Source organism: Triticum dicoccoides, chromosome 6B (assembly GCF_002162155.2).
Source record: "Triticum dicoccoides isolate Atlit2015 ecotype Zavitan chromosome 6B, WEW_v2.0, whole genome shotgun sequence".
NCBI classification, from domain to species: domain Eukaryota; kingdom Viridiplantae; phylum Streptophyta; class Magnoliopsida; order Poales; family Poaceae; genus Triticum; species Triticum dicoccoides.
This window is the reverse complement of record NC_041391.1, coordinates 641,765,644-641,780,820: the sequence shown is the minus strand read 5'-3', so window position 1 is coordinate 641,780,820 and position 15,177 is coordinate 641,765,644. Positions and strand designations below refer to the sequence as shown.

The 15,177-nt window shown below is 43.0% G+C and overlaps 1 pseudogene; it reads left to right on the top strand.

Annotated features, from left to right (window-relative positions):
• Positions 1 to 411: 411 nt before the first annotated feature.
• Positions 412 to 4,715, top strand: LOC119321368 (annotated as a pseudogene).
• The last annotated feature ends 10,462 nt before the right edge of the window (positions 4,716 to 15,177 follow it).

Sequence of the window (15,177 nt, the reverse complement as noted above, 5' to 3'; positions counted from 1 at the left end):
CGCAACGTAGAAAGGGTTCGACTCATTCGAAGCTAGCACGCTCCCACACTCGGTTTTGTAGCTCATCTCGCTCCCGAGCAAGAACACTGAATACACATAGATGCAGCAGTAGGAGTGTTATCTCTCCGGAGAGCTCCAAAGCTGGGTAAACTGCTCGTGTGTACTGCCTCGATCCGCTCTTCGTGCGACCTCCTCCCTCTGCCGAACCGAAAGGGGCTCGGTCCGCCGGTCCCCATAGGTGTCCGTGGATCAGTTTCCCCGACAATATGTATATATTTATATATGTCAATTATATAGAAGTATAAATATATCTCTGTTGCGTGGTAAGTGTAGTACGTTAGTAAGAAAGATTGAGATCGACTTTGAAAATTTTCGACACTTATACTGCGGGTTTATAACTTTTTCGGGCAGATGTTTAGGAGTGCATCATCTGGTCAGGACAACAGGGACGGTCGGTCTTTGAACGACATCGGCAAGGATTATGGGGGGCAGGTAATAGCAAGGAAGTCGAACATTAGGGTTTGGTCTTTTATTTCTATGACGTTTGCTGTCAAGGTGCCACCACTGAGAACACCAATTAGTAGATCATTAAGAACAACAAAAATGGTTAATATATCCTGGATGAATGTTGTAATATCTGTTTATCCTATGCATCTACTCTACAGTTGAGTATCAAGAGGTGGAAGAAAAAAAATCACTACAAAATGAGAAGAAGATCAAGGATGCAGATGCTGTCAAACACGCACATGCCATGCGGGCTAGAGTAATTGGAGTCAAGAGTGAGATACAAGTTCTTGGCAAACGTCTCAACCAGGAGCATGGTGTGCATTAGACACCTACGAAGAGGAGCATTCTAAGCAGCAGAGACTCCACTAAGCAGATTGTGCAGGTAACGACAAAAACTTCAAACGCTAGTTTTGAACGTACGTGGAAGTTTTACGTGCTAATTCTTCGTAATACTCGCATGTGCCTCTAATTATTTTTTGCTTTCAAGACACAGTTGTCCACAAAGGTGCAGAGCGGGCGTTGTGACGCCCCAGCGTTTGAAGGCGGTCACAGGGTAACAGAATTTGTCTTGATGCAAGCAGAAGGATCATTGGCAAAAAAAGCATTAGTGTTCAAGGATTCGGTATGGTCTGCCAGGCAAGAAGAGTCCAACGACAAAATCAAACATAGGAGGAATAAAATTGACTGTTCAGCAGCACCAGAAAGGAATACAAGTGACAGCAAATACGAACATGCAACAACATTTAAAGCAAATGTATATTTTTTTGTGACCAATTTTTTCTTTGTTTTTGTCTGGTATATTTAAATTGTAGTATCTTGCACACGCAGGTGTACGAGCAAGGAAGCAAGTATCGCGGTAGTCCATGGATCAATGAAAACATAAGGCAAGGTCCTTTGAAAGGATCACCTGCGGCATTCAACATGAGGGGTCCTTCCAAAGGATCTCCGATGGCATTCAGAATAGTCAGCAAAATTACCAATGCACGGAGGTTGTTGCCAAGATTTGCTGGACAAGAGAGTCATGGGAAAACAAAGGTGACGTCGGAACTATGCTTTTTCAATTCAACGCACAAACAGTTTTATGGAAGAACAGGGTAAAGTGCAAAACAGGAGGACGGCTATCCGTCTGGTGCGGGTGTATATGCAGTTGTTCTATTGTATAGGATGTTGTTGTGCCTCTCCGGTTGTATGGTGTAAGTAGAAGCACATCTGTGCCTCTTTGTCTAGATGTGTGTGTAGCATGGTCACGTTCGTGCTACTGGGTGTAATGTGAACAGTGCCTCTGGTGTACGCTTATTAGAAATTAAAAAATGCATATGCTGCATATCTAATTCTGTTTCATGCTATGTGTTCAGGATTTGGCGGAGGGGATAACAGATGAGGCAAAGAAATATCATAGTTCTCCATCCATTTCGAAAGGAACGCAACATTCTGAGCAGCAAGTAGCATAGAGCTCCAGCACGGATTGCATGGTAGAAGCAGCACAGTCCCTTGGTTGCACGAGTGCCGGAGAAACAGGGAGTAGCATTGCACAATGCGACAGTGGAGAGGCAGAGTGATTTATGGATTTGACCATGCCATGCAGAAACGATGCTGCTGCGTGTGACAAACAACAAAGCAGCAGCATCTCTGCTGTAAGTGGACTTGTGGCTGGCGATGAAACTGATGTCGTCAGAAGTGAATGCGATCAGACGAATAAAGACACGATAGACAGAATCACCATGGCGCCGTTGACCATTATAGAGAAAGAAATGGACGGCATGTTCAAAGAAGGCATATACCCAATGATTCAGGAGGTCACCGAAGCACTCGAACCAGAGGGTGGTATGGTATTTGGATCATTGGATGAGTGCTTTTTCTTCTTCTGCAGATATGCGAGAAAGGTTGGCTTTGCTGCCAAGCGATCAACGAGCAGAAGATTGACATATGATCAGCAGCTTGACAAGCAGGTGTTTCAGTGCACCAAGGAAGGGCAGAATAAAACAACTAAGAGACATTTTAAGGAGAGAAGGAGCAATTGCTTGATCCGGACAAACTGCCCAGTCCAAATAACAACCAGGAGGGATGCAGATAGGAGGAAATGGTATCTGGAGAACGTGCGCCTAGAGCACAACCACCAACTTCACCCATCAGATTGGATGCTGGAGTTCATGAGATGCTATAAGAAGATGACACCTCAGGAGAAATTCTTTATACAAGTGCTGCAGAAGGCGAGGTTAAAACCGAGGAAGGTTATGCAAATTTTTACTGCCATGGGGAGACCGAGGCGAGAAATTACGTTCGACACGATTGACATAAGCAACATTGCATGCCAGGACAAGGCTGGAGACCGCAACACTGACATCGAGGACACCATGAAACTGTTTGCCGATATGCAAAGACGGAGGCCGGGATTCCACCATGTGGAAGAGACAAAGAACAATGTAGTGCGGAGCCTATTTTGGACAGACTCCTTGTGCAAGATGAATTATGATCTATATGGAGATTTCATGTCTTTTGACACGACATTCTCTACGAATATATATGGCTTGCCATTTGCACCAATTATATGTGTCGACAACCATGGGTCGACCATCCTGTTTGGATTAGGCCTTTTGAAAGATGAGACAATAGGGTCATTCAAGTGGCTCCTAAGCATGTTTGTCGAGGCAATGGGAGGTAAAGAGCCGAAATATATAATAACAGGCCAGGACCAGGCGATGAAGACTGGAATAAAGGAAGCTCTTCCAAGAACGAGGCACAGGTTCTGCTGGTGGCATATTAGGAAGAACCTGAAAGAAAATAACGCAGTAGTGTTTGCGCAGCACCCAGGGATGTCTGATGATTTTTTTCGAATCATCAAAAACTCACTAAATCAAGACGAGTTTGAGCGTGCCTGGAAAGCAGCAATTTCTGTGCACAAGGCGGAAGGCAACAAACACCTGAACACGCTATGGGAACTCCGAAATTTTTGGGTGCCGGCTTACTTCAAGGACTGCTTCTATCCTTTCTCGTCAACAACCACTCGCAGTGAGAGCACGAATTCGATGTGGAAGAATTACGTCGAGCACAGTGACACTATAAAAAGGTTTGTTAATGCGTATCACATGATTCAGCAAAATTGCCTCGCCACGCTTGACAAGAAAAGACACCGAACAGAAGAGAAGGCGCCATCACTAGAGAAGGGTTTTCCGATTAAAAGACAAGCAAGTCGAGTATACACCAATGAAATTTTCAGGAAATTCCAGCTAGAGCTACAGAACTGGACTTACTTCAAGTGCTCTGACCTGGCAAAGGGGAGGCAGTATTTTTTAAAAAGGATTACTGAGCCTGAAGAAAAAGTGTGGAAACCATATCCAGGCGAGGAATTTGACAGGTCTGAGTTCAGGGTAGATGTGGATGAGCAAAAAGAAATATACAGTTGCAGCTGCAAGAAAATGAGTAGGGATGGCATTCAGTGCTGCCATGTGCTTAAGGTGATGGACAAAACAGACCTGATTGATCAGCTTCCAAAATCCTTTGTCATCCCCAGATGGACCAGGAATCTATCAGAGAGTCCGAAAGTTCTATCTACAAGTCAAGGTGATAGCATGTCCGCACAAGATGATGAAACCTTGAGATTCGGCCTCGCTTACAATGAGTTGTTGGATATCTGTTCAAATGCTTGCAGAAAAGAGAAGGCATACAGTGTTCTGCGTGAGTGTACGGTAGATATGAAAATAAAAGTCATGGCGGCACTTGTTGAGGAACCAGACACAGGCATTCTTGCCGAAACTCTCAAGAACCATCCCATGAGTGGCTCAAAGGGCATGAAAAAAGGAGATCAAATCGAAGCTAGTTCTGAGAAGAAAGGAAAAGGCAACAAAGCCGCATCCAAGTGCGGCCGTTGTTGAGTAAAGGGTCACAGGAAAACAAACTGCCCGGATAACCCAGAAGTACAGGAGAGGATGAGGATTGAAGAGGAGAAGAGGAAATCGCAGCAGGAGAAGAGGGCAAGGTTAATGAAATGGCCGACAACACCGACAACACCATCGAGGACATCAAACGGCTCAGGACAATGCACTCCAAGCCCAGGAGGAAGACATCAGACGCCAACAACTCCAACGACCCCACTGACAGCAAGGAGCACTTACCAAAGTCTTGCATCTACTCCAGAATCGAACATCACACAAGCCAGGCAAACAGAATGCATGCAGGGAAGCCCGGGACAAGGCACGGAATCTGCGTAGTCCATTTTCAGAAAGGAAAGGTCTGAGTGGAGACTTTTTGGCACCGGAGAGCAGTACGAATAGAAAAATTAAAAGGTAATAATGCAGCCTAAACAGGACGTAAGCAAAAAACAGTGATGACCGCAATCTTTTGCTTTGTTTTTATGTATGAATGTTAATATTATAGGCAAATAGGTTGAATAGGTATGCAGAAGGGTGGGGTTGCACAAGTGTTGAGAAGGAAGAATGGATCGCTGAACATTCATAAACAAGGATGCACGTGGAGCGATGAAATAGCAAATGATTGGTGGGGAGGGCGTGCTGGTGTCGATTGTTTATTTTATCATTGTGTGGTTATAAGAACGGCTTGTAAGTTAATTTTCTGCAGCTATAGAAAGAAAACAAATTTAAATAAGAACGCCTTTTGTTTCTTTATGTATTTTCACTCGGCGGAGAAACATATCAGAGGCACAGGTTTCCTTGTTATTTTTCTCAGCCGCGTCGGTTTCTGAACGTGGATGTTGTAAGCATATAAGCATGCTTCTCTGCTGCGTGACAGAGAGATAAACATAACCGAAGGGCACGGGCAGCCACGGCCATGCCACTGGTTAATGTTCAACCGTGACTCTCACGGTTGCATGGTAAACACACGGACGTGACTCTATGTAATACCACACCATGCCTCCGCGTGTTTACGTCCCGTGCCTCTCCGTTTGAACGAGTCGACGGGATCGTTCAGAAGACAGACACAAGTTTACATGACTCTATATAATACCGCACGATGCCTTTGTGTGCTTCCCACCTGTGCTTCCGGCGTGGAATAGATTTTTTTAATGTATGTATGTGTTGTAAAAAATTAAAACTCGGAGGGGCACACCCGTTCCTGGTCTGTGTGTTCAACAGTGCATATTGTATAATCAAAGCCGTGACTATTCAACGGTGCATATGTACAACCATGATTTCACCTTGTCGTGGCATTGTGACGTTCGTTCTCTGCCTGAAAAGCGTGCCTTCCACAGCCGTCCTACTGCGCGCCTGACAAAGGAGCAACGCCAGCCGATAGAGTGCTTCTTCTATTACTAAAAGTGTGGTCCTCGTTGCTTCACTTCCGTATGTTTGACAGTGGCTCCTTGGTACAGAACCGTGGTTGTATAGAGTTCTTGCTTGTGCTTTTAAGGACAGTGTCTCTCGGATCGTCCATTCATTGCCTCAGAAAGTAAACAGTGAGGGTTCACATCTGAATCCAATTCCGTTGTGTTTCTGCAGTAAACGCACGGACGTGACTCTATGTAATACCACAACATGCCTCCATGGGTTCACGTCCGTGCCTCTCCATCTGAACGAGTTGACGGAATCATTCGGAATATAGACATGAGCTAACATGACTCTATATAACATCACACGATGTCTTTGTGTGCTGCCCACCCGTGCTTTCGGCATGGAACATATTCTTTCAATGTATGTACATGCCGTAAAAAATTAAAACACGGAGGGGCACGCCCGTGCCTGGTCTGCGTGTTCAACAGTGCATCTCGCATAATCAAAGCTGTGACTGTATTTAATGTTTCAAGCAGGCATCTACAATTTACGGGGAAAATAAAGGAGAGGTAATTAATCTGTACCTTTCCCGTCCCCCTCGGTATTTAAGTTGTTTCGTGGGTCGACAAGTTATAATCCAGTTTTCCAGATCCACCTCACTGAGCACGTGTCGTGTGCGGTGCGACCCCTGCAATGGAGATGGAGATGGAGATGGAATGTGCTACTCCTATCTCCAAGAGGGCGAGAGTGGCACCATCAGCGACAACACCTTCTGGTGGTGTGCCGGTCGCCGTAGGGGAGGGAAGCGGCAAGTGTGCTCTTCCTCGATCCAAGGATGAAGAAGAGGGGTCTCGTCTGGACCTCATCAGCGACCTCCCGGACGCCGTCCTAGGTGAGATCGTCTCTCGTCTCCCCATCAAAGAGGGCATCCGTACTCGAATCCTCGCTCGTAGGTGGCGTCCTTTATGTCTCACCGCTCCTTTGAATCTCGACTGTCACAAGATCTCTCTAGCCCTTTCTCTAGTTCATATTGTCATCATCTTGAAGCTGTCCTCCGTCACCGAGGCTGTCTTCAGATGTTATACCAGAACTCGGTGCTCTCGAAATTCTGTCGTTAATGTTGTCAGTCTTCCGGAATTCATCTTGTCCAGTCATGCTGGCTTAGTAAGCCGCCTCTCTATCCCGGCCTGCTACCTGCGGTGCAGACCTGCCATCGTTGTTGCCTGGCTCCAATCCTCAAAGCTCAACAATCTCCAGATTCTTGAGTTCTACTATATGTTCCCAGGATTCGCGACGCAAGAGGTCACACCACTGGGTGTATTCATCGCGCCCTCAGCGCCAGAGTCCGTGTTTTGGTTTTCCTCCTCTTTGCACACACTTGGCTTTGCTCTTTGCAATATACTAGACAATTATGCAGGGACGCTTAAGCTACCGCTGGTGAAAAGACTATCGCTTGTGGAAGTTCTTATATCAGAGGTCTCGCTTCAAAGCATAGTCCACTCTAGTTGCCTTGCACTTGAGTCTCTGCTGCTTATTTCCAGTGGGGGAGTTCGTCGCATCACAATAAACACGTATAACCTTGTAAGCGTTGGCATTTGTTATAACTACGGAAAACTCATTATTGAGGATGCGCCTTCGCTTCAAAGGTTGATCCGCGATAAAGAGGACGACCACTGTTCGATTACTGTTGTCTTTGCACCTAAACTGGGGACGCTGGGTGAATTCGCATTCGTGTCGCCGCCTACACGTGTTGAGGTACCGACTTTCCCTGATTCTGGAATAGGGTAATGATTTGTTCTGATGTTAGTTCCATTAATTTGTTGAACTATATTCTTTGCTTCATGCAGGGTGAGGATTTGGAGGTAACCGGTGTCTTTGCAGCTGATCCGTATCCACGTCGTCTCACATGTCTTGCGATATTGAGTTTTGACAATACTTCCAGCTTCATCTTGTTTGAGAGGAAACGAATTTTATTTCGTCCAACCTTTAATCTATTAGTTTTGTGACGCATCTTCTGTTAATTTTTATGAAGCGTTTTGGGGCAGTCAGTCTTACAACAATGAGGCAATCTGTCTAGACCTTGTTCATCTACATCGATTATAAGGTGGACATTGTCATTGAATTGTTGCAGTGTTTTCCAAAACTGGAGAACTTGTTTGTCGAGGTGATGATCTTGAGAAATGTGCATACTGTAGTTCTTATGTTAAATTTGACTAAAGTGGATACATACATACATACATATCTTTTTCTATGGATGCTAAGTATTTTCAACCTTTCATGTATTTTTTAGGGATGGTTGACGTGTCGTTTTGAAAAAAACATATGGCGTCGTAGGCACCGGCAGTTTCTCAAACATCACGACATTTGTCTGAAGACAGTAACGCTGGAAGATTATATTCCTTGCCGGGGTAACGAGGAATTTGCGGCGTTCTTTGTTCTATGTGCAAAGGATCTGGATAGCATTGACATTAAGTTTGTGTACCCTCCTGCGGAGTTCACAGAAGTATTTTACGAGGAGAAACAAAGGGTTCTAAAGTGGCACAATAAGGCTTCTAAACACGGTCATCTTCGATTATTACCAAGTTGCACCCACGTGCGTCAGTATTTACAAAATAGGAGTGTTGATTATCTTGATTTGACGGATCCATTTAGATGTTCATGCTGAAGAATAGGTCTTGAGATGGTTGCTCATGTTCTTGGGAGTATCTTATTGTCTTGAAGTTTTGGAGTTCGCATTTTGAGTAAACCTTGTCGAACAACTGTTGTTATTTTTGCACTGTTTGTAGGCTTTGCTTGTCTTTGTGCTGTGAGCAACCACAAAGGAGCTTGCAACTGATGAAATCAATCTACTTTTCTGTCTTTTTATGTTTATGCTACTTTATGTCATAGTCGCCAGTCATGTGGAAATGCGCCAATAAACGTGTGCCCCTTTCTGTCTCTCGAATTGGATGTTACGTGTCTCACAGAGTAAGCAGAAAGTGTTGACATATAAACCCGATTCTTTTAGGTTTCCGTAATAAACGCACATACGTGCCCATGCCTCTGTGGTCGTCACGTGCATGCCTCTTCTTCTGACCGAGTCCACCAAGCCATTCGGAATACAAACAGAAAATATTTGTGCGTGACTGTATATAATAGCTCTCCATGCCTTTAAGCGCTTTATGCCCATGCTTGCGACCCTAAAACATAGACATGCACGAACGTCCACGCCTTTATCGAATAATATACGTAGAATCAAGAAAGAAGCGTTACACGACTCAATACGGAGCCGTGTCCTTATGGAATTCACGTACGTGCTTTTAAATACAAGGAGTCAGCGTCTCTGATGTAGGGCATTCCGTGCCTCATAGAGTAAGCGCCTGTGGGTGTGCGTAACACAAAGGTTCAGTTCTATGGGCTAAACGCTCGTGCATGTCCGTCTAATCGAGTCACAGGCGAGCATGATTCTATGTAATACCACGGACCATGCCCTTGAGCATTGCATGCTCGTGCCTATGAGCCGAAACATCCGTGCCTCTCCGTCTGAACAAGTCGACGGAATCATTCGGAACACAAACCCAAGCGAACATGACTCTATATAATACCACACCATGCTTTGTTGGGCTGTCCACCCGTGCATGTGTATGTTTTCTTCCACAATAGTGAAGGAAAATGATCGTTCTTTGTTTTCCACCGCAACAGTGAAGGAAAGATATAATTTATAGTTGTCGTCCAATTGGTCGACGTCCCCTCCCCTCCTTTCCTCACACGCGGGATCTGCCCGTAGTGAAGACCTATTAGTTTTTCCAGATCCACGCCACATATAACGGTGCTCGCAGGCAACGCGAATCCAGCAACGGAGACGGGGATGGAGATCTGAAACGTCTCCAATGTATCTACTTTTCCAAACACTTTTCCCTTGTTTTGGACTCTAACTTGCATGATTTGAATGAAACTAACCCGGACTGACATTGTTTTCAGTAGAACTGCTATGATGTTGTTTCATGTGTAGAAAACAAAAGTTCTCGGAATGTCCTGAAAATCCTCGGAGGCACTTTTTGGAAAATATAAAAAATGCTGGAGAAAGAATCAAGACCAGGGGCCCACACCCTGTCCACGAGGGTGGGGGGTGCACCCTCCCCCTGGGTGCGCCCCCTATCTCGTGGGTCCCCTGAGGCTCCGCCGACCTCAACTCCAACTCTATTTATTCCGTCTCGTAGAGAAAAAAATCAGAGAGAAAGTTTCGTCGCGTTTTATGATACGGAACCGCCGCCAAGCCCTAATCTCTCTCGGGAGGGCTGATCTGGAGTCCGTTCGGGGCTCCGGAGAGGGGGATTCGTCAATGTCGTCATCATCAACCATCCTCCATTACCAATTTCATGATGCTCACCGCCGTGCGTGAGTAATTCCATCGTAGGCTTCCTGGACAGTGATGGGTTGGATGAGATTTACCATGTAATCAAGTTAGTTTTGTTAGGGTTTGATCCCTAGTATCCACTATGTTCTGAGATTGATGTTGCTATGACTTTGCTATGCTTAATGCTTGTCACTAGGGCCCGAGTGCCATGATTTCAGATCTGAACCTATTATGTTTTCATGAATATATGTGTGTCCTTGATCCTATCTTGCAAGTCTATAGTCACCTATTATGTGTTATGATCCGACAACCCCGAAGTGACAATAATCGGGATACTTCTCGGTGATGACGGTAGTTTGAGGAGTTCATGTATTCACTATGTGTTAATGCTTTGGCCCGGTTCTCTATTAAAAGGAGGCCTTAATATCCCTTAGTTTCCACTAGGACCCCGCTGCCACAGGAGGGTAGGACAAAAGATGTCATGCAAGTTCTTTTCCATAAGCACGTATGACTACTTACGGAATACATGCCTACATTACATTGATGAATTGGAGCTAGTTCTGTGTCACCCTATGTTATAGCTATTACATGAGGAATCGCATCCGACATAATTATCTATCACTGATCCATTGCCTACGAGCTTTTCACATCTTGTGCTTCGCTTATTTACTTTTCCGTTGCTATTGTTACAATCACTACAAAACCCCAAAACATTACTTTTGCTACCATTAACTTTATTATCATATTACTTTGCTACTAAATACTTTGCTGCAGATACTAAGTTATCCAGGTGTGGTTGAATTGACAACTCAACTGCTAATACTCAAGAATATTCTTTGGCTCCCCTTGTGTCGAATCAATGAATTTGGGTTGAATACTTTACCCTTGAAAGTTGTTGCGATCCCCTACACTTGAGGGTTATCAAGACTAATTTCTGGCGCCGTTGCCGGGGAGCATAGCTCTATTCTCTGAGTCACTTGGGATTTATATCTGTTGATCACTATGAAGAACTTGAAAGACGCTAAAACCAAGATCTATCCCTCAACTACGAGGGGAGGTAAGGAACTGCCATCTAGCTCTGCACTAGATTCTCCTTCTCTTATGAGTAAGTTTGCGACACCTAAACCTGCTACTGCTATGAATTCTGATATGTCGCATGTTATTGATGATGCCACTTCTGCTTTGCATGATACTTATGATGAAACTACTTCTGTGCGTAATACTACTTTGCCATTAGGTGAATTTCTTGATGAACAACTTGCTAGGGCTAGAGAGAACGAAATTGGTGAAGATGCTATCATTGAATATAGTGATGATGAAAGTTCTCCAAATGATTATGAATTGCCTGTTGTTCCTGAGGGTTATGTTATGAATGAAAAAGCTGCTAGAGCTATCTTTGCTTGCAATGATAGATATGATCTTAAGAAATTATTAGCTAAATGGAAGTGGCAGTCTCTTAATGCTAGAATGAAACCTGACCCTGCTTTTGCTACTTCACCTATCTGTGTTACTGATAAGGATTATGAATTCTCTATTGATCCTGAAATTATTACTTTGGTAGAATCCGATCCTTTTTATGGCCTTGAATCTGAAACTATTGTGGCACATCTTACCAAGTTGAATGATATAGCTACCCTGTTTACTCATGATGATAAATCTCGCTACTTTTATATCCTTAAGATATTTCCGTTCTCATTAAAGGGTGATGCTAAGACTTGGTATAATTCCTTTGCTCCTGGTTGTGTGTGTAGTCCCCAGGATATGATTTATTACTTCTCTGCTAAATATTTTCCTGCTCATAAGAAACAAGCTTCCTTGCGGGAAATATATAATTTTGTGCAAATAAAAAAAGAGAGTCTCCCACAAGCTTGGGGGAGGCTTCTCCTATTACTTAATGCTTTACCTGATCATCCTCTTAAGAAGAAATACTTGATATCTTTTATAATGGACTAACCGATGCTTCCAAGGACCACTTGGATAGTTGTGCTGGTTGTGTTTTCAGGGAAAGAACAGTCGACGGAGCTGAATTACTATTGAATAATATGTTGACTAATGAAAATAATTGGACTCTTCCTGAGCCAGTTCCTGAGGCAATTCCTTAACCAATTGAGCCAACTCCTGAGCCTATTTCTAAACCCACTCCAAAGAAGAGAGGTGTTTTATTTCTCAGTCCTAAAGATATGCAAGATGAAAAGAAATCAATGAAAGAAAAAGGTATTAAAGCTGAAGATGTTAAGAATTTACCACCTATTGAAGAAATACATGGTCTTAATATACCGCCTGTTGAAGAACCACATTGTCTTGATAACTCGACACAGGTAGTAAAGGTAAATTCTCTCTATAGATAAGATAAAGTTGAAATTCCCTCTACTAAATTTCATAGCCCATGCTTAGATGAATTTGATGACTTTATGGCTAGACAAGAAAGTTTTAATGCTTATGTTGGTAGAGAGTTAAAGAAAAATGCTTTCGAGATAGGACGGGTAAGCGATAATATGGCTAGAGTTAAAGGTGAACTTAAACTCATTAGCAAATATTGGTCTATGGTTGCTACTCAAGCTGAGCAAGTACTTAATGCTCAAAATGATTTGCTTGATGAATTAAATAATAAGAATGACTTTGCTGTTAGAGTGGCTACTAGAACTGGTAGAATGACTCAGGAACCTTTGTATCCTGAAGGCCACCCTAAGAGAATCGAGCAAGATTCTCAAAGAAATAATTTAGAAGCACCTAGTTCTTCCAAAAAGAAGAAAAAGAAAGACGATAGGACTTTGCATGCTTCTAGTGAACCTAGTGTAGACACACCTGAGAATCCTAATAATATTTCTATTTCTGATGCTGAAACACAATCAGGTGATGAACATGAACCTAGTGATAATGTTCATGTCGATGCTCAACCTAGCAAAAATAATGAAGTAGAGATTGAACCTGCTGTTGATCTTGACAACCCACAATCAAGGAATCAACGTTATGATAAGAGAGATTTTGTTTCTAGGAAGCACGGTAGAGAAAGAGAACCATGGGTTCAGAAACCCATGCCCTTTCCTCCTAAACCATCCAAGACAAAGGATGATGAGGATTTTGAGCGTTTTTCTGAAATGATTAGACCTATCTTCTTAAGTATGCGCTTAACTGATATGCTTAAAGTAAACCCTTATGCTAAGTATATGAATGATATCATTACAAATAAAACAAAGATACCGGAAGCTGAACTTTCCACCATGCTCGCTAATTACACTTTTAAGGGTGGAATACCAAAGAAACTTGGAGATCCGGGTGTACCAACTATACCATGCTCCATTAAAAGAAATTATGTTAGAACTACTTTATGTGACCTTGGAGCCGGTGTTAGTGTTATGCCTCTCTCTTTATATCGTAGACTTGAATTGAATAAGTTGACACCTATAGAAATATCTTTGCAAATGGATGATAAATCAACTGCCATACCCGTCGGTATTTGTGAGGATGTGCCTGTTGTAGTTGCAAATGTCACTATCTTAATGGACTTTGTTATTCTTGATATTCCCGAGGACGATAGTATGTCGATTATCCTTGGTAGACCTTTTTTGGACACTGCAGGGGCTGTTATTGATTGCAACAAAGGCAATGTCACTTTTCATGTTAATGGTAATGAGCATACGGTACACTTTCCGAGGAAACAATCTCAAGTTCATAGCATCAATTCTATTGGAAAAGTTCCAACTATTATTTTTGGGGATTTTCATATCCCCATTGAGGTAAGTTAGTGTTATTCGAAATTTCTCCGGTTCCGTGTTATTTGGAATGAGTTTGTTAACAAGACTTGATCAACCTTGTTAGTGGATTCATTTTGATGATCATGAGATGGATGAAACTAGAAGGCACAACCTTATGTACCCTCCTTTTACTTTCTGTTATTTAGAATAAATAATGCAAAAATATTGCCTGTTTTTTGAATTATTCGTGCAATAAAAAATATCCCGAAAATAAAAGTGCTCCAAATGCCCTGCAAATTTAGTATGATTTTTTATGGAATATTTGAGGATTTTAGGCACTGAAATCACTGCAGGAGGGGCAAGCACCAGACCACGAGAGTGGAGGGCGCGCCCACCCCACCTGGGCACGCCCCCTGTATCGTGGGCCCTTGGTGCCCCCCTCCACTTATGCCAGCACCCACACACTTCATCTTCTACCCAAAAAAAATCCCCATCCAGCTCAAGCACGAGTTCTAGCTCATTTTGCTGCAATTTTCGATCTCCTTGCTCAAAGCTCCATTCACAAAACTGCTTTGGGAGATTGTTGCTTGGTATGCGACTCGTCCATTATTCCAATTAGTTTTTGTTCAAGTGCTTTTTTCATTGCAAATTTCTGCTGCATAAGTGACCATGTTCTTGAGCTTGCATGTTAAATTTATGAGGTCCCAAGCAATTTTCATGCATGATATAGGCTCTAGGCACTTGTAGGAGTGGTTGCTACTATTCTTGTTAAGTTTTTTTCACTTTTATTTTGAAGTTACTAAAATTTCAGAAATTTTTCAGAAAAAGAATTATGTCTAGGGGAATGTACCAAGGTGGTTCCTCGGTAAAGAAAGGGCCCAGGATTGCTATGCATGAGCAAGATGTTGAATTACTGAGGGACGCGGATGTACGAGCTTGTGAGTGGCCATCCGATGATTTTATGGTCAAAGCAGGTTTTAAGGAGGAATTTGACGCATACATGCGTAATGCTGAGCTGGAGGACTTCTTACAAGATAAGTGTCCTCAGTACTATCAATTGACTGATTCCTTTGTGCGGAGGTTTAAATATAACTGTACGCGTAATTCTCCTAGTGCCCTATTTGATATTTATGATACATCTTATACCATGGACTCAGAGGATTTTACAACTGCTTGCAAACTTCCACAGTTGGGTAATATTAATGATCCTCACAAATCTGAATTTAGAGATTTCCTTGCTAGTATTACTGTGGGAGAATCCAGAGACATAGCACAAGCTACCATAGGAAGCATTCATTTTCCTGCTATACATTATTTTGCTCTCTTCATTGGTAGATGCATTAACGGTAAAGATGAAGCATGTCATATGTGTGTTCCTGATCTCTGTGTCCTCAAGAGTGCTGTGTTAGGTTAT